Source organism: Drosophila sulfurigaster, chromosome 3, assembly GCF_023558435.1.
Source record: "Drosophila sulfurigaster albostrigata strain 15112-1811.04 chromosome 3, ASM2355843v2, whole genome shotgun sequence".
Classification (NCBI taxonomy): Eukaryota; Metazoa; Arthropoda; class Insecta; order Diptera; family Drosophilidae; genus Drosophila; species Drosophila sulfurigaster.
The window spans coordinates 24,930,294-24,950,606 of NC_084883.1; the positions used below are offsets into that span (position 1 = coordinate 24,930,294).

General features: G+C 40.9%; 1 pseudogene; it reads left to right on the forward strand.

Moving 5' to 3' along the window:
- Positions 1–14,364: 14,364 nt before the first annotated feature.
- Positions 14,365–15,067, forward strand: LOC133841301 (glutathione S-transferase 1-like; annotated as a pseudogene).
- The last annotated feature ends 5,246 nt before the right edge of the window (positions 15,068–20,313 follow it).

Genomic DNA, 20,313 nt, shown 5'->3' on the forward strand with positions numbered 1-20,313 from the left:
GAGTGGTTACGTCCATATATGTGTTCAACATATAATAGTGAAGAAAGAGAAGAAGGCGAACCAGAACCAGAAGCTGAAGCACTTTCGTTGGTGTTAACCGACCTTCGCGGTTTGACGCGTTTTTCTTGCTGCGCTGCACAGTAAATTTGGCATACAAAGTGAGCAATTGCCAGTTAGCAAAGTGCGGTTAACTGCTAACAATGGAAAACTCGATGAACGAGCAAGCGACTACTGTCGAAAATCGCGCGCGGTGCAAGCCTATTCTACGGCTTGTTATGTGACGGACAGATTGACCTTGGAGATGGATTGCCTATCCTTCAGAAGACCCGCCTTGGTTGGATCGTTGCTGGTGGTGGAGATAGCAGACAGCAGACAGCATTGATGGCAGCGGAGAAGGTTTCTGATGATAGTGACGAACAGCAGCAATGCCAACGGATGGGACTCGCCAATGGTGTACAGTGCATGTCCAAGCAGATGGACAAGTTGAGCTGTCAGGAGAAGTCACCGACAACGCTTGCCGAGACAAATGCCGTGCTGCAGCAGATGCAGCGCAGTTACGAAGAGCTGCAACACCAGTTGCACGACAGGGATGTGGAATGGACGCAGCGTCAGCAGGAGTTGGAGCATCTTTTGCGTCACAAGCAGGACCAGCTGAATGCCGCCGAGCAGCAAGAGCTGCAGCTGCAGACACGCATTTGCGATCAGGAAGCGCTGGAGCGGATAAAGGAGCTAGGCAAGGAGCTGCAATCGCTGCGCACCAGCACCGAGATGAAGGAGCGTGATCTGCGCGATCGTCTGGCGTTGTTCCAGGATGAGGTCAGCGCGATGCGCACTTCGTCGCAGCGTCGCAGTCCCAGCAACCACGGCAATAGCAATGATATGGAGAGTTTGCTCTGTGTGCTGGAGCTGAAACAGGCCGATATCCCGGCACTGTCCAAACAGAACGCAGAGCTGCAGCGTGAGAACGACGAGCAGCGCAGTTGGAGCAATCGTGTCACTCAGCTGCTGCAGGTCTTTTGGACTAGATGGCGGGAGGAGTATCTGACTCTTCTCCAGTTAAAGACGACGTGTGGCAGCACCCGGAGAGCCATAAACAAACTCTGTCTACTGCCCCTGAAGGATGATGTTGAAAGATAGGCTTTCAACGGCGGTAGTATGTCGGGAGCAGCAGACAGCGCATGTTAATGCAATGTTGTTACAGCGTCTGCCAGCAGCGCTGCATCTGCCGGCAGCGCTGTATGCTCTATGTTAGCGATCGCTTGCAGGTCGATCGGCTAATTACCTTGGACTCTTGTTTTGACTCTTGAATTGTTACTCTGTTGTATATCGTGTCGGTGGCAAAGCTTGAAAGTGTTCGTGTCACAGCCAAAACATAAGTGGTTACAACAAAATGTGAAAAATAATCCAACACTCAAAAACAGTTCAAAGCCATTGGATGTTAATATACATACAGCTGTGATCTTTGAAATAGCAGTGCGACAGAGAAAAGACTATGTAACCGTTTTTTTTGGTTATTCCTTTTTGTTAGTTGATCGCTAGCACATTGTTTTTGTAAAATGAAGCATAAAGATAAGAAAACAGCAAAAACCCCGTTAGATTTGATCAGTTATTCTGAAATTTTGATATTTTTACCCAAGTGCACCACTTTTGGGCTGAACATTAGAATAGCATTTTTTTCTTTTCTTCCACTAAAAAAGCCGAAATTGTTTTTAATTTTATGAAAAGTGAGTTTAATTTGGTTTATTATTGTAGTTTATGCGACAATACACTATAACTATAAAAAAAATTTAATTTTAGTGTGTAAAGGACCTAACTGGTCCAATGTAGAGAGGAGGTCCTTTCTTGAGCTTAGGAAGGAGCAAAATTGTATAAAAAAGTTCTGTGTCGCCTAAAAGTGAAGCTGCATACTGAATGCGTACAAAAACAATTGGAGAAAAGTAAACATGGAGCGACTTATCGAGTTAGTAGAACAAAATAAAATATTGTATGATTCGGAGCACCCCGAGTATAAAAACAATAGTAAAAGGAACGAGATATGGGACGAAAATGTAAACAAGGGAAAAAGTGAAGCTGCATACTGAATGCGTACAAAAGAAAAATTAATATGGAGCGACTAATCGAGCTTTTAGAAAAAAACAAAATATTGTATGATTCGGCGCACCCCGACTTCAAAAACAATATAAAAAGGAACCAGATATGGGACCAAATTGGATTGGAGCTGGGAGAAAGTGGTAATTATATTGTTTAATCAAATCAAGTTCAGTTTTTGTACAATAAAACAGTTCATACATATATTTTATGGCTGTGTCCAATTGTACTAAAACTGTCTCCTGTTGCAAGGAATTTGTAAAATGAAAAATAATTATTTTTTTATATTTTTAGGAAATGAAATTAAAAAAATGGAGAAATATGAGGGACACATTTGCAAAATATGTGAAGACCGCTGGAAAACCGTGGATTTGGGCTGACGCAATGGAGCGGTTTCGCCCATATATGTCTCAGTCAAATGGAAGTGAACCAAGAGAATGCGAACCTGCAGTTTCGCTGTCGGATGAGGAGGTTAGCGCCGATGGGTTTATCCCAAGGGCGACGTCCTCCGTCACATCCCTGACTCAATATCGGGGCTCAGACGAGTTGGACATGTTGTTTTTGGCGCATGCGGAAGCAGTGCGAAAATTTGGCCCTAGGAGACAGGCGATAATCAAATTTAAAATCGCCAAACTGTTAATGGAGGAGGAATTGGCGGATCTCGAAGAAACATCGCAGAATTAGTCTCTCAATAATAATAATAATAATAATAATAAAAATAATAATAATAATAATAATTATAATATTATGTTACAATAAACAATCATAAAAAATAAAGAATTTAATACTCACGCATTTTTCTTTTTCTTCTTCTAATAACAACGTTAAAAAAAAACACATCTTTATCTGACGCAGACATTTTTGCGAATAAGTTCGCTGTGATTTACTCGCTCTGGTTTAACGAGATGCTTAAAGCTCTTAAGCTACAACTGCATAAGCAAAAAAAATTTGAGGGACACTTTCACAAAATATTTGAAGACCAGTTCACGGCACGCTGGTAAACCGTGGATTTGGGCGAATGCAATGGAGAGGTTTCGCCCATATATGTCTTCATCAAATGGAAGTGAAGGAAGACAATGCGAACCAGCAGTTTCATTGACGGATGAGGACAGCACCGATGGCTTTATCCCAAGGGCGACGTCCTCCGTTAGGGATATAACTCAATATCGGGGCTCAGACGAGTTATATATGTTGTTTTTGGCGCATGCGGAAGCAATTAGAAAATTTGGCCCTAGGAGACAGGCGATAATTAAATTGAAAATCGCCAAATTGATAATGGAGGAGGAAATGGCGATGCTCGATGAAAATTCACCCAATTAGTCTCTCTATTTCGAAGTTTCTGCATCAATAATATATATGTACATAATAATAATATAATATATAATAATAATAATAATAAAATAAAAAAATTTAGTCTGAGGAGACAGGCGCACAAATCAAATTCAAAATAGCAAAACTGATTATGGAGGCAGAAATGGAGATTCTTGAGAAAAATTCACCCAGTTACTCCACCAATAGCATTCCATCACAATTTACATTTGATAACAACACTTCAAATATAAATTTTAGCTCAGATGATTTAAGTGCCTACCCGAAACATATTGTATTTCTATAAGAGGAAGAAACAATACAAATTTCCCCCAGCCCTCTGCCGGCTGACGGATGAGTCGTTATCAACAACATACTAGAACCACTTGAGAATTGCAACAGACGAATAAGTAAATTTTACTATTTACGTTTTTAATTTATGTAAACAAACCTGGAATTATGCCATACAAATTTGTAATTGGAGAACGATTGCATTCTTTTAAACTGATCATGCCAATAACATAAACAAGTTAGAAAGCTACAGTCGAGTGTGCTCGAGTGTGAGATACCCGCTACCCATTTTGAATAAAAGCAAAATATTGCGGTATTATTTTTAAAAATATACCGAAAATACCACAAGAATACTAAAAATATACCAAATGGTATACATGAGATATCGATACAGTACATACCATAGACGTGCCGTCTATGTACCAGATTGTACAAAAATACAAAAGTATTTCTTAATACCTTCCACAATTTTTATCTGATCGCAATCAAATTTTCAGGACTCACAAATACTATAGTTATTATTGTGTACACCAGCTCTAGCTTTTAAATTACGCTTGTTATTCGATTTTTTGATTTTCGAGGGCGAGAGGGGGCGTGGCAAAAATTTGAAACAAACTTGATCTGAGAATTATAGCTCTTTGACATCGCCAATGCGGCGCACAACTAACCGAGTACTCGGTCGCGAAACTCATTCTTGCATTGCTTCGCCGTTCGGATACGGTAAATTTTCTACTCATGCCTTCACCACATTTGCCAAATCCGTTTTACACAATGTCTCACTCAGTCAGTCAGAACTTTGAGTAAGAGTACCAAATGCTGCTTTGACTGCATTCATGCAGACCTCTAGTGCATACGTTTATAAGACGCAATGTAATTATATATTCCCGCCGCTACCGCTGCGATTTATTTGCTGTGGTGTGAGAGATAATTAAATCTCTTGATGCACAAGAATCAAACAGTATAAGCAGAAAAATTCAGACGCGACAGTAGTTTCGACAGTAGTCGCGACTGCGACATACATATAGCGACTTGCAAAATCGAAAGCAGCAGCAAAGAAAAATCAAAAATTTTCAAACAGCGACTGCTGCTGCTGGCGACTTGCAGAAGTCGAGCAGTCGCTGCTGCTTCGACTTGCAGAAGTCGAGCAGTCGCTGCTGCTTCGACTTGCGTTGCCTCGCAAAAGCAGCAGCAAAGCAAAATCAAAATTTTTTACACGGCGTCTGCTGCTGCTGCTTATTCGCTTTTCGTCGGCGATCGTTTTCTGCTTTTGCTTCGACTGCGACTTCTGATTTGTTCAGAAGCAGAAGCAGAAGCAACTGTTCATTTTAAGAAGTCGCTCGCAGTCGAAGCAGTGAAAAGCAAAAATATTGCGACTTCTGCTACTTCGACTGCAGTTTTTTAAACACTGATTTTTTCAATTATTTTTATTGCATCAATTATTATATTCATTTCAATAGTTGTGATAACTTTAGCTTCAATTTTATCTATCTTTTAAATGTGTATTCGATCCAAAATATTCTTCTCGACTACCTTTTTCTCTTCGATTTTTTTAATTACAATTGTTTTTTTAATGTTTGATGTAGAAATTGCCTTAATTCTCCCAATAATTTTAATTTTTAAATTTTCTAATATTTTCATTTGATGTTTAACTTGAATTATTTGTATCTTAATTTTATTAGTAGGATTATACCATGAATGAAATCAAGGAATATTAAATTGATCAAATTAATTAGGGTTGTAGTTAATTATAACATTTGATTTGCATTCAAAAAGTATTGATTTTTCAATCTTCCTTATAGATGAATATGAAGCGATTGATTGCAATTAGTTTCGACCTAATCTTAGGTCAATTTACCCTTATTCTTTTAATTGAAGCCAAAATAGCGGCTTATCACTCTTAGTGCTAGAATTGAGAATAGTCTCCAATTAGGAAGTATGGTATTGCAGTAAAAGCTTCTGACTTTTTTATTTTAAATTCCATTTTTACTTATACATATTTATATAGTTTAATTAAAACCTTATATTTTTATTGTAAAAATAAAATTAATTTAATTCAGTGTCATACTCTAAATATAAGCTATTTGAAAAAAATAATAATAAAAACAAAAAATGTAAACAAGGGAAAAAGTGAAGCTGCATACTGAATGCGTACAAAAACAATTGGAGGAGAAAAATGAATATGGAGCGACTGATCGAGCTAGTAGAAAAAAATAAAATATTGTACGATTCGGCGCACCCCGACTTCAAAAACAATATAAAAAGGAACCAGATATGGGACCAAATTGGATTGGAGCTGGCATAAAGTGGTAATTATATTGTTTTATCAAATTAAGTTCAGTTTTTGTACAATGAAACAGTTCATACATATATTTTATGGCTGTGTTCAATTGTACTAAAACTGTCTCCAGTTGCAAGGAATCTGTGAAATGAAAATTAATTAGTTTTTATATTTTTAGGAAATGAAATTAAAAAAAATGGAAGAATTTGAGGGACAGGTTCGGAAAATCTTTGAAGCCCAGTTCACGGCACGCTGGTAAGCCGTGGATTTGGGCGAATAAGATGGAGTGGTTACGTCCATATATGTGTTCAACACATAATAGTGAAGGAAGAGAAGAAGGCGAACCAGAACCAGAAGCACTTTCGTTGGTGTTAACCGACGAGAGCATCAATGGGTTTAACCCAAGGGCTACGTCCTCCATAGAGGATATACACCAAATTTCAAAGTCGCAGGGGTCAGACGACATTGATATGTTGTTTTTGGTCCACGCGAAGACCATCAAAAAATTTAGCCCGAGAAGACAGGCGCAAATTAAATTTAAGATCGCCAAGCTGATAATGGAGGAGGAATTGGCGGATCTAGAAGAAAAGACGCAGAATTTATCTCTCCTCAATAAAAAATAAAGAATTTAATACTCACGCATTTGCAAAATATGTGAAGACCGCTGGAAAACCGTGGATTTGGGCTGACGCAATGGAGCGGTTTCGCCCATATATGTCTCAGTCAAATGGAAGTGAACCAAGAGAATGCGAACCTGCAGTTTCGCTGTCGGATGAGAAGGTTAGCGCCGATGGGCTTATCCCATTTAGGAAATGAAATTAAAAAAAGGGAAGAATTTGAGGGACAGGTTCGGAAAATCTTTGAAGCCCAGTTCACGGCACGCTGGTAAGGCGTGGATTTGGGCGAATAAGATGGAGTGGTTACGTCCATATATGTGTTCAACACATAATAGTGAAGGAAGAGAAGAAGGCGAACCAGAACCAGAAGCACTTTCGTTGGTGTTAACCGACGAGAGCATCAATGGGTTTAACCCAAGGGCTACGTCCTCCATAGAGGATATACACCAAATTTCAAAGTCGCAGGGGTCAGACGACATTGATATGTTGTTTTTGGTCCACGCGAAGACCATCAAAAAAATTTAGCCCGAGAAGACAGGCGCAAATTAAATTTAAGATCGCCAAGCTGATAATGGAGGAGGAATTGGCGGATCTAGAAGAAAAGACGCAGAATTTATCTCTCCTCAATAAAAAATAAAGAATTTAATACTCACGCATTTGCAAAATATGTGAAGACCGCTGGAAAACCGTGGATTTGGGCTGACGCAATGGAGCGGTTTCGCCCATATATGTCTCAGTCAAATGGAAGTGAACCAAGAGAATGCGAACCTGCAGTTTCGCTGTCGGATGAGGAGGTTAGCGCCGATGGGTTTATCCCAAGGGCGACGTCCTCCGTCACATCCCTGACTCAATATCGGGGCTCAGACGAGTTGGACATGTTGTTTTTGGCGCATGCGGAAGCAGTGCGAAAATTTGGCCCTAGGAGACAGGCGATAATCAAATTTAAAATCGCCAAACTGTTAATGGAGGAGGAATTGGCGGATCTCGAAGAAACATCGCAGAATTAGTCTCTCAATAATAATAATAATAATAATAATAAAAATAATAATAATAATAATAATTATAATATTATGTTACAATAAACAATCATAAAAAAATAAAGAATTTAATACTCACGCATTTTTCATTTTCTTCTTCTAATAACAACGTTAAAAAAAAACACATCTTTATCTGACGCAGACATTTTTGCGAATAAGTTCGCCGCGGTTTATTCGCGCCGCTGCCGCTGCGATTTATTCGCTCTGGTTTGAGAGATGCTTAAAGCTCTTAAGCTACAACTGCTTAAGCAAAAAAAATTTGAGGGGACACTTTCACAAAATATTTGAAGACCAGTTCACGGCACGCTGGTAAACCGTGGATTTGGGCGAATGCAATGGAGAGGTTTCGCCCATATATGTCTTCATCAAATGGAAGTGAAGGAAGACAATGCGAACCAGCAGTTTCATTGACGGATGAGGACAGCACCGATGGCTTTATCCCAAGGGCGACGTCCTCCGTTAGGGATATAACTCAATATCGGGGCTCAGACGAGTTATATATGTTGTTTTTGGCGCATGCGGAAGCAATTAGAAAATTTGGCCCTAGGAGAAAGGCGAAAGGAGAATTGAAAATCGCCAAATTGATAATGGAGGAGGAAATGGCGATGCTCGATGAAAATTCACCCAATTAGTCTCTCTATTTCGAAGTTTCTGCATCAATAATATATATGTACATAATAATAATATAATATATAATAATAATAATAATAAAATAAAAAAATTTAGTCTGAGGAGACAGGCGCACAAATCAAATTCAAAATAGCAAAACTGATTATGGAGGCAGAAATGGAGATTCTTGAGAAAAATTCACCCAGTTACTCCACCAATAGCATTCCATCACAATTTACATTTGATAACAACACTTCAAATATAAATTTTAGCTCAGATGATTTAAGTGCCTACCCGAAACATATTGTATTTCTATAAGAGGAAGAAACAATACAAATTTCCCCCAGCCCTCTGCCGGCTGACGGATGAGTCGTTATCAACAACATACTAGAACCACTTGAGAATTGCAACAGACGAATAAGTAAATTTTACTATTTACGTTTTTAATTTATGTAAACAAACCTGGAATTATGCCATACAAATTTGTAATTGGAGAACGATTGCATTCTTTTAAACTGATCATGCCAATAACATAAACAAGTTAGAAAGCTACAGTCGAGTGTGCTCGAGTGTGAGATACCCGCTACCCATTTTGAATAAAAGCAAAATATTGCGGTATTATTTTTAAAAATATACCGAAAATACCACAAGAATACTAAAAATATACCAAATGGTATACATGAGATATCGATACAGTACATACCATAGACGTGCCGTCTATGTACCAGATTGTACAAAAATACAAAAGTATTTCTTAATACCTTCCACAATTTTTATCTGATCGCAATCAAATTTTCAGGACTCACAAATACTATAGTTATTATTGTGTACACCAGCTCTAGCTTTTAAATTACGCTTGTTATTCGATTTTTTGATTTTCGAGGGCGAGAGGGGGCGTGGCAAAAATTTGAAACAAACTTGATCTGAGAATTATAGCTCTTTGACATCGCCAATGCGGCGCACAACTAACCGAGTACTCGGTCGCGAAACTCATTCTTGCATTGCTTCGCCGTTCGGATACGGTAAATTTTCTACTCATGCCTTCACCACATTTGCCAAATCCGTTTTACACAATGTCTCACTCAGTCAGTCAGAACTTTGAGTAAGAGTACCAAATGCTGCTTTGACTGCATTCATGCAGACCTCTAGTGCATACGTTTATAAGACGCAATGTAATTATATATTCCCGCCGCTACCGCTGCGATTTATTTGCTGTGGTGTGAGAGATAATTAAATCTCTTGATGCACAAGAATCAAACAGTATAAGCAGAAAAATTCAGACGCGACAGTAGTTTCGACAGTAGTCGCGACTGCGACATACATATAGCGACTTGCAAAATCGAAAGCAGCAGCAAAGAAAAATCAAAAATTTTCAAACAGCGACTGCTGCTGCTGGCGACTTGCAGAAGTCGAGCAGTCGCTGCTGCTTCGACTTGCGTTGCCTCGCAAAAGCAGCAGCAAAGCAAAATCAAAATTTTTTACACGGCGTCTGCTGCTGCTGCTTATTCGCTTTTCGTCGGCGATCGTTTTCTGCTTTTGCTTCGACTGCGACTTCTGATTTGTTCAGAAGCAGAAGCAGAAGCAACTGTTCATTTTAAGAAGTCGCTCGCAGTCGAAGCAGTGAAAAGCAAAAATATTGCGACTTCTGCTACTTCGACTGCAGTTTTTTAAACACTGATTTTTTCAATTATTTTTATTGCATCAATTATTATATTCATTTCAATAGTTGTGATAACTTTAGCTTCAATTTTATCTATCTTTTAAATGTGTATTCGATCCAAAATATTCTTCTCGACTACCTTTTTCTCTTCGATTTTTTTAATTACAATTATTTTTTTAATGTTTGATGTAGAAATTGCCTTAATTCTCCCAATAATTTTAATTTTAAATTTTCTAATATTTTCATTTGAAGCTTAACTTCAATTATTTTTATTTTAATTTTATTAGTAGGACTTTATCATGAATGAAATCAAGGTATATTAAATTGATCAAATTAATTAGGGTTGTAGTTAATTATAACATTTGATTTGCATTCAAAAAGTATTGATTTTTCAATCTTCCTTATAGATGAATATGAAGCGATTGATTGCAATTAGTTTCGACCTAATCTTAGGTCAATTTACCCTTATTCTTTTAATTGAAGCCAAAATAGCGGCTTATCACTCTTAGTGCTAGAATTGAGAATAGTCTCCAATTAGGAAGTATGGTATTGCAGTAAAAGCTTCTGACTTTTTTATTTTAAATTCCATTTTTACTTATACATATTTATATAGTTTAATTAAAACCTTATATTTTTATTGTAAAAATAAAATTAATTTAATTCAGTGTCATACTCTAAATATAAGCTATTTGAAAAAAATAATAATAAAACAAAAAATGTAAACAAGGGAAAAAGTGAAGCTGCATACTGAATGCGTACAAAACAATTGGAGGAGAAAAATGAATATGGAGCGACTGATCGAGCTAGTAGAAAAAAATAAAATATTGTACGATTCGGCGCACCCCGACTTCAAAAACAATATAAAAGGAACCAGATATGAGACCAAATTGGATTGGAGCTGGCATAAAGTGGTAATTATATTGTTTTATCAAATTAAGTTCAGTTTTTGTACAATGAAACAGTTCATACATATATTTTATGGCTGTGTTCAATTGTACTAAAACTGTCTCCAGTTGCAAGGAATCTGTGAAATGAAAATTAATTAGTTTTTATATTTTTAGGAAATGAAATTAAAAAAAATGGAAGAATTTGAGGGACAGGTTCGGAAAATCTTTGAAGCCCAGTTCACGGCACGCTGGTAAGGCGTGGATTTGGGCGAATAAGATGGAGTGGTTACGTCCATATATGTGTTCAACACATAATAGTGAAGGAAGAGAAGAAGGCGAACCAGAACCAGAAGCACTTTCGTTGGTGTTAACCGACGAGAGCATCAATGGGTTTAACCCAAGGGCTACGTCCTCCATAGAGGATATACACCAAATTTCAAAGTCGCAGGGGTCAGACGACATTGATATGTTGTTTTTGGTCCACGCGAAGACCATCAAAAAATTTAGCCCGAGAAGACAGGCGCAAATTAAATTTAAGATCGCCAAGCTGATAATGGAGGAGGAATTGGCGGATCTAGAAGAAAAGACGCAGAATTTATCTCTCCTCAATAAAAAATAAAGAATTTAATACTCACGCATTTGCAAAATATGTGAAGACCGCTGGAAAACCGTGGATTTGGGCTGACGCAATGGAGCGGTTTCGCCCATATATGTCTCAGTCAAATGGAAGTGAACCAAGAGAATGCGAACCTGCAGTTTCGCTGTCGGATGAGAAGGTTAGCGCCGATGGGCTTATCCCATTTAGGAAATGAAATTAAAAAAAGGGAAGAATTTGAGGACAGGTTCGGAAAATCTTTGAAGCCCAGTTCACGGCACGCTGGTAAGGCGTGGATTTGGGCGAATAAGATGGAGTGGTTACGTCCATATATGTGTTCAACACATAATAGTGAAGGAAGAGAAGAAGGCGAACCAGAACCAGAAGCACTTTCGTTGGTGTTAACCGACGAGAGCATCAATAGGTTTAACCCAAGGGCTACGTCCTCCATAGAGGATATACACCAAATTTCAAAGTCGCAGGGTCAGACGACATTGATATGTTGTTTTTGGTCCACGCGAAGACCATCAAAAAATTTAGCCCGAGAAGACAGGCGCAAATTAAATTTAAGATCGCCAAGCTGATAATGGAGGAGGAATTGGCGGATCTAGAAGAAAAGACGCAGAATTTATCTCTCCTCAATAAAAAATAAAGAATTTAATACTCACGCATTTGCAAAATATGTGAAGACCGCTGGAAAACCGTGGATTTGGGCTGACGCAATGGAGCGGTTTCGCCCATATATGTCTCAGTCAAATGGAAGTGAACCAAGAGAATGCGAACCTGCAGTTTCGCTGTCGGATGAGGAGGTTAGCGCCGATGGGTTTATCCCAAGGGCGACGTCCTCCGTCACATCCCTGACTCAATATCGGGGCTCAGACGAGTTGGACATGTTGTTTTTGGCGCATGCGGAAGCAGTGCGAAAATTTGGCCCTAGGAGACAGGCGATAATCAAATTTAAAATCGCCAAACTGTTAATGGAGGAGGAATTGGCGGATCTCGAAGAAACATCGCAGAATTAGTCTCTCAATAATAATAATAATAATAATAATAAAAATAATAATAATAATAATAATTATAATATTATGTTACAATAAACAATCATAAAAAATAAAGAATTTAATACTCACGCATTTTTCTTTTTCTTCTTCTAATAACAACGTTAAAAAAAAACACATCTTTATCTGACGCAGACATTTTTGCGAATAAGTTCGCTGTGATTTACTCGCTCTGGTTTAACGAGATGCTTAAAGCTCTTAAGCTACAACTGCATAAGCAAAAAAAATTTGAGGGACACTTTCACAAAATATTTGAAGACCAGTTCACGGCACGCTGGTAAACCGTGGATTTGGGCGAATGCAATGGAGAAGTTTCGCCCATATATGTCTTCATCAAATGGAAGTGAAGGAAGACAATGCGAACCAGCAGTTTCATTGACGGATGAGGACAGCACCCAAGGGCGACGTCCTCCGTTAGGGATATAACTCAATATCGGGGCTCAGAAGAGTTAGATATGTTGTTTTTGGCGCATGCGGAAGCAATTAGAAAATTTGGCCATAGGAGACAGGCGATAATTAAATTGAAAAATGCCTACCCGAAACATATTGTATTTCTATAAGAGGAAGAAACAATACAAATTTCCTCTATCCCTCTGTCGGCTGACGTATGTGTCCTTATCAACAACATACTAGAACCACTTGAGAATTGCAACAGACGAATAAGTAAAATTTACTATTTACGTTTTTAATTTATGTAAACAAACCTGGAATTATGCTATACAAATTTGTAATTGGAGAACGAAATATTGCATTCATTTAAGCTGATCATGCCAATAACATAAACAAGTTAGAAAGTCGAGTGTCCTCGACTGTGAGATACCCGCTACCCATTTTTAATAAAGGTAAAATATTGCGGTATTGTTTTCAAAATATGCCGAAAATACTAAAAAATATGTATATCGATATAGTACAGTGTACTAAGTACACCATCCAAAATATACCATAGACGGCACAATATACCAAATTGTCGGCCAAAGCAACTAAGAGCCCTAGTAAGTTGGCGTTTTTGCCCATACAAAAGTATTTCTTTAATAACTTCCACAATTTACTATAGCAATTATATATACATATACCAAAATTCGCAACTCTAGCTGCGTGCAAACAAATGCTGTCGTATTATAGCTCTATCTCTTATAGTCTCTGAGATCCAGTGTTTCATACGGACGGACGGACAGACACACAGACGGACAGACGGACATGGCTAGATCGTCTCGGCTGTTGACGCCGATCAAGAATATACATATATACCTTATAGGTTCGGAGATGCCTCCTTCTAGCTGTTACACACATTTCCTGTCGGCACAAAGCTATAATACCCTTCTACCCTATGGGTAGCGGGTATAAAAACAAACACGCATATTCGCGCCGTTGCCGCTGCGATTTATTCGCTGTGGTGTGAGAGATGCTTAAAGCTCTTAAGCTACAACTGCTTAAGCAAAACCTATTTAGTATGCCAAAAACTATTGCAAATCGACTGTTAACTAGCAGAGTGTTTACATTATGTTTGACAGAGTTTGTTATCTGATAAGCAAATATTATCACACAAAAACAATGCATACATACATATGTACTTTGTTTATCACAACTGTTATTAGGAGCCTGCACTTCACGTGCTTCCAGCAGACACACTTACCTTACTCACATTTGATACGTTATCATAACGCAAACAAATTTTATCGACTTGATAGCGTTATCATAGTGTAAGATAAGGCTGCAGCGAACAGATTGAAAACAACAAGGTGCTAATAAAAAGGTTTTCCTAGAAACACCCCAAATACCAATGATTGCATAACACAATCGATTCTACAATATAAATCCACCAAATTACAAAGTATTAAAGCACTTCATTAAAGCTCGCTTTTGAATACAAATTTTACTTGAAGATTATATAATACAATATTTCTAATTCTCCACTACAAAATAACAATATTGTAAACAAATTCGATTATTGCCTTAATATTTGTAAAAATAATAAAAATGTAATTGTTGATATGCAAATGACAGATGAAAACAAAAACAAATGCCCTAGAATCGAGTACAAAATACGTAACGCAGCGGATTGAAATGATATAGTAAATAATGCGCAAACTTTTCGAACACCGATCAACGATCGGCAATCGGAACATCGCTTAACGAGGCAGTTTTAGTTGAAATCGGTCAGTTCAAGCCTCAACACCGCAATGGGAAAACTAGTGCTCTATGGCGTGGAAGCAAGTCCGCCGGTCCGAGCTTGCAAATTGACCTTGAACACCTTGGGACTGCAGTATGAGTACAGGCTGGTCAATCTCCTAGCTGGGGATCAGTTCAACAAGGAATACACACTGAAGAATCCACAGCACACGGTGCCCATGCTCGATGATCACGGCAAATACATTTGGGATTCGCATGCCATCATGGCATATTTGGTGCGTAAATATACCAAGAGCGACGAGCTGTATCCCAAGGATTTTCACAAGCGTGCTGTGGTCGACCAACGTCAGCACTTCTAGTCGGGTGTCATCTTTCAAGGCTGCATTCGGAATATAGCTCATCCGGTGTTCCGTCTCACTGAGAAAATAATTGGCGGACAAAACAGCAACAATGGCGAAAGTGGAGCGACTCATCGAATTAGTCGAAAAAAATAAAATTTTATATGATTCGGCGGACGCCGACTATAAAAACGTAATAAAAAGGAACAAGATATGGGACGAAATTGAATTGGAGCTGGAAGAAAGTGGCTGTGTCCAATTGTACTAAAACTGTCTCCAGTTGCAAGGAATCTGTGAAATGAAAATGAATTATTTTTTATATTTTTAGAAAATGAAATAAAAAAAAGGGAAAATTTGAGAGACACTTTCGCTAAATCTTTGAAGACCAGTTCAGGGCACGCTGGTAAAAGGTAGATTTGGGCGAATAAAATGGAGTGGTTTCGTCCATTTATTTGTTCAACAAATATAAGTGAAGAAAGAGAAGAATGCGAACCAGCAGAAGATGGAGCAGTTTCGTTGGCGTTAACGGACGAGAGCATCGATGGGTTTATTCCAAGGGTTACGTTCTCCGTAGAGGATATAACACAACATCTAAAGTCGCAGGGGCCAGACGACATAAATATGTTGTTTTTGGCTAATGCGCAAACAATCAAAAAATTTTGCCCTAGGAGACAGGCGCAAATTTAATTTAAATTCGCCAAATTGATAATGGAGGAAGAGATGGCGATTCTCGAAGAAAATTCACTCAATTAGTCCCTCTATATACCAGAAATATATTGTATTTCTATAAGAGGAAGAAGTCCTTATCAACAACATACTAGAACCACTTGAGAATTGCAACAGACGAATAAGTAAAATTTACTATTTACATTTTTAATTTATGTAAACAAACCTGGAATTATTTTATTTTATTTTTTTTTTTTTATATTCTTTATTTATTTACAATCAATCTATCTAAAGATAATAAGTAAATTATATGACAAATAGAATGACAGAAAACTTTTAATTTTTTCGTGTATTTACGAGATTATTTACAAAACTTTATTTATTACCACTCTTTGGGTGGTCTAAAGGGGTGATCAAGGGGGTGGTGCCTTTTCAGCCGTCGGCGATGTTGGCTATTGTCAAGCAGGTTAATGGCCAGCGGGTTACAATGTTGCTCCAATCTCTCCTGATACTTCAAAGCGTACCTTTTAACTTCTTCAGATACACTCGGAGTCTCAAGGTCCTTGTGGATGACCTGGTTTCTAACATAGTAAGGTGCTTTGGCTAGTCTTCGCAGAGTAATGCTTTGAAAACGTTGCAGCACTTCGATGTTTGAAGTTGAGGCTGTGCACCAAAGCTGAATCCCTTACGTCCACATAGGCTTTAATATCACAGCAAGACTTTGTTTCTGAGGCTCAGTTGGGATCTGTATCCCAGCAGCCACTTCATTTGTCGAAGTATCAGACTCAGCTGTTTTCTTTTATTTTTGATGTGATCTGCCCAAGTTAGTCTTCTGTCAAGTGTTAGGCCGAGATATTTCACTTTTTTGACTACAGGCAGTGTAGTACCATTCAGTTGGACTTCTGGGCAACTTTTAGGGCGAGTGGCGAATGTTATGCGTGCTGATTTATTTTCGTTGACGACAACGTTCCATCTTAGCAGCCACGGTTCCAACTTTGTAAGTTGTAGTTGCAGGATTGATGATGCTGCTACATTGTCCGTTAAGGTGGCTAAAAATGCTGTGTCGTCGGCGTATGTAGCAATAACGTTTGCAGTGAAGAGAATATACAAAATAGGTCCTAACACGCTTCCCTGGGGTACACCTGCTTTTATTTAAAATATTTCGGACTCAGCCCACTCGCATCTAACAAAGAATAGGCGCCTATGCAGGTAAGATTTCAGCAGCAGGTAGAATGGAGCTGGTAGCATTGCTCAGGGGTTCCATGTTGACAACTAAATCCAAATTGGTGCTCTGGGATTAGGTTGCCGTCTTCCAGCACCGGCAATAGCCTGGCCAAAAATATTCTTTCGAATATTTTGGACAGAATAGCCAGTAAGCTGATGGGACGGTAGGAGGCAGGATCCTGTTCAGGCTTCCCAGGTTTTGGTAACATTATGATCTCCGCGCACTTCCATTGTGAGGGGAAGTGATGGAGCCTAATGATGCCATTATAGATCACCGTAAGAAACGCAATTGCAGATGGAGGTAAACATATTAAAGCATCGATAGCGTCGTTACCGGGACTTTTAGTTGTTTTTAAGCTAGACACTATGCCTATAACTTCATCTTCCTGAATTGCTCGAATCGGGAGATCCATTTGACAAGGCGACTCTATGAATGCTTGTGTGTTGATGACATCCGTGGCAGAGCATAAGTTGAAGGACGTATATGTTTTCTGCAGATGAAGAGCAAAAGTCTCTGCTTTTTCTTCGTTGGAGCGACACCATTAGGCTCAGCTTGTCGAAGATATTTTGCTAGAGCTTCATTTCTCAGTTCATAGATGAGGGTTTTCACGTCTTTGCTGGCACGGTTAAAAGCAGCCTTGTCTCTTGGATTTCGGCTTAGCTGCCAAACTCTTCGTAAACGACGTTTTACTCTTAGTTGCTCTGTGATTTCTTCAGAGTGCAGGTGTCTGTCTCCTTTTGGTCTCTGTGCATGCGCTGAGCTAATGTGATGCGGTGCACTGCAGAGGTTTGCTGCATCATGGATACTGCGCGTGAATGTTTCCACAGCTTCTTCAATGTCTTCACCCGAATTCAGTATGAGATTGGGAATCAGCCTTTCCTCTAAAGTTTCTTTGAAGATTTCAACGTTTGAGCTAATTTATTTATTCGCGCGCGATTCGCTCGCGGATTATTCGCGCGCGATTCGCTCGTGATTTATTCGCCCCGCGGTTTATTCGCGCGCGATTCGCCTGCGATTCGCCTGCGACCTTAGTTATTTAATAATACTTTAATTATTATATTCAAATATTTTAAAAATATAACATAAGTTGTGTTTTCAAACATTTTCTCGCCCCGCGATTTATTCCCCTGCGATTCGCCTGCGATTCGCTTGCGATTCGGTTGCGATTCGCCTGCGATTCGCCTGCGATTCGGTTGCGATTCGCATGCGATTCGGTTGCAACCGAATCGCAACCGAATCGCAAGCGAATCGCAGGCGAATCGCAACCGAATCGCATGCGAATCGCAGGCGAATCGCATGCGAATCGCAACCGAATCGCAGGCGAATCGCAACCGAAACGCAGGCGAATCGCAACCGAATCGCAACCGAATCGCAACCGAATCGCATGCGAATCGCAACCGAATCGCATGCGAATCGCAACCGAATCGCAGGCGAATCGCAAGCGAATCGCAGGCGAATCGCAACCGAATCGCAGAAGAATCGCAACCGAATCGCAAACGGATCGCAAGCGAATCGCAGGCGGATCGCAAGCGGATCGCAGACGAATCGCAGGCGAATCGCAAGCGGATCGCAAGCGGATCGCAACCGAATCGCAGGCGGATCGCAAGCGAATCGCAACCGAATCGCAACCGAATCGCAACCGAATCGCAACCGAATCGCAACCGAATCGCAGGCGAATCGCAACCGAATCGCAACCGAATCGCAAGCGAATCGCATGCGAATCGCAACCGAATCGCATGCGAATCGCAACCGAATCGCAGGCGAATCGCAACCGAAACGCAGGCGAATCGCAACCGAATCGCAACCGAATCGCAACCGAATCGCATGCGAATCGCAACCGAATCGCATGCGAATCGCAACCGAATCGCAGGCGAATCGCAAGCGAATCGCAGGCGAATCGCAACCGAATCGCAGGCGAATCGCAGGCGGATCGCAGGCGGATCGCATGCGAATCGCAACCGAATCGCAAGCGAATCGCAACCGAATCGCAACCGAATCGCAGGCGAATCGCAACCGAATCGCAGGCGAATCGCAACCGAATCGCAACCGAATCGCAACCGAATCGCAAGCGAATCGCAGGCGAATCGCAGGCAAATCGCAGGCGAATCGCAAGCGGATCGCAAGCGGATCGCAAGCGAATCGCAGGCGGATCGCAAGCGAATCGCAACCGAATCGCAACCGAATCGCAACCGAATCGCATGCGAATCGCAACCGAATCGCAGGCGAATCGCATGCGAATCGCAACCGAATCGCAGGCGAATCGCAACCGAATCGCAACCGAATCGCAACCGAATCGCATGCGAATCGCAACCGAATCGCATGCGAATCGCAACCGAATCGCAGGCGAATCGCAGGCGGATCGCAGGCGGATCGCATGCGAATCGCAACCGAATCGCAAGCGAATCGCAACCGAATCGCAACCGAATCGCATGCGAATCGAACCGAATCGCAACCGAATCGCAGGCGAATCGCAACCGAATCGCAACCGAATCGCAAGCGAATCGCATGCGAATCGCAACCGAATCGCATGCGAATCGCAACCGAATCGCAGGCGAATCGCAAGCGAATCGCAGGCGAATCGCAACCGAATCGCAAACGGATCGCAAGCGAATCGCAGGCGGATCGCAAGCGGGTCGCAGACGAATCGCAGGCGAATCGCAACCGAATCGCATGCGAATCGCAACCGAATCGCAACCGAATCGCAACCGAATCGCAAGCGAATCGCATGGGAATCGCAACCGAATCGCATGCGAATCGCAACCGAATCGCATGCGAATCGCAACCGAATCGCAGGCGAATCGCATGCGAATCGCAACCGAATCGCAACCGAATCGCAAGCGAATCGCATGCGAATCGCAACCGAATCGCAGGCGAATCGCAACCGAATCGCAGGCGAATCGCAACCGAATCGCAAGCGAATCGCAGGCGAATCGCAAGCGGATCGCAACCGAATCGCAGGCGGATCGCAAGCGAATCGCAACCGAATCGCAACCGAATCGCATGCGAATCGCAACCGAATCGCAACCGAATCGCAACCGAATCGCAACCGAATCGCAACCGAATCGCAGGCGAATCGCAACCGAATCGCAACCGAATCGCATGCGAATCGCAACCGAATCGCATGCGAATCGCAACCGAATCGCAACCGAATCGCAACCGAATCGCATGCGAATCGCAACCGAATCGCATGCGAATCGCAACCGAATCGCAGGCGAATCGCAAGCGAATCGCAGGCGAATCGCAACCGAATCGCAGAAGAATCGCAACCGAATCGCAAACGGATCGCAAGCGAATCGCAGGCGGATCGCAAGCGGATCGCAGACGAATCGCAGGCGAATCGCAAGCGGATCGCAAGCGGATCGCAACCGAATCGCAGGCGGATCGCAAGCGAATCGCAACCGAATCGCAACCGAATCGCAGGCGAATCGCAACCGAATCGCAACCGAATCGCAGGCGAATCGCAACCGAATCGCAACCGAATCGCAAGCGAATCGCATGCGAATCGCAACCGAATCGCATGCGAATC